Consider the following 237-nt stretch of genomic DNA (forward strand, 5'->3'; position numbering starts at 1 on the left):
AAGACAGTGGACAGTTTTCCGTGCAGCACTATAAACTTAGCAACAACGATCACTTCCGATTGGAAATTAAGGATAAAGGAGATGATGGAAAAATACCTATTTTAGTTGTTCAAAAATCCTTAGACAGGGAAACTGCAGGGAGCCATGTATTATCACTGACGGCGCTGGATGGGGGTAAACCTCCGAAATCAAGCGAAATGAATATTCTGGTAAATGTTCTTGATGTTAATGATAACG

The sequence above is a fragment of the Pundamilia nyererei genome, unplaced genomic scaffold (assembly GCF_000239375.1).
Source record: "Pundamilia nyererei isolate P.nyererei 1_Seehausen unplaced genomic scaffold, PunNye1.0 scaffold00001, whole genome shotgun sequence".
Taxonomy (NCBI): domain Eukaryota; kingdom Metazoa; phylum Chordata; class Actinopteri; order Cichliformes; family Cichlidae; genus Pundamilia; species Pundamilia nyererei.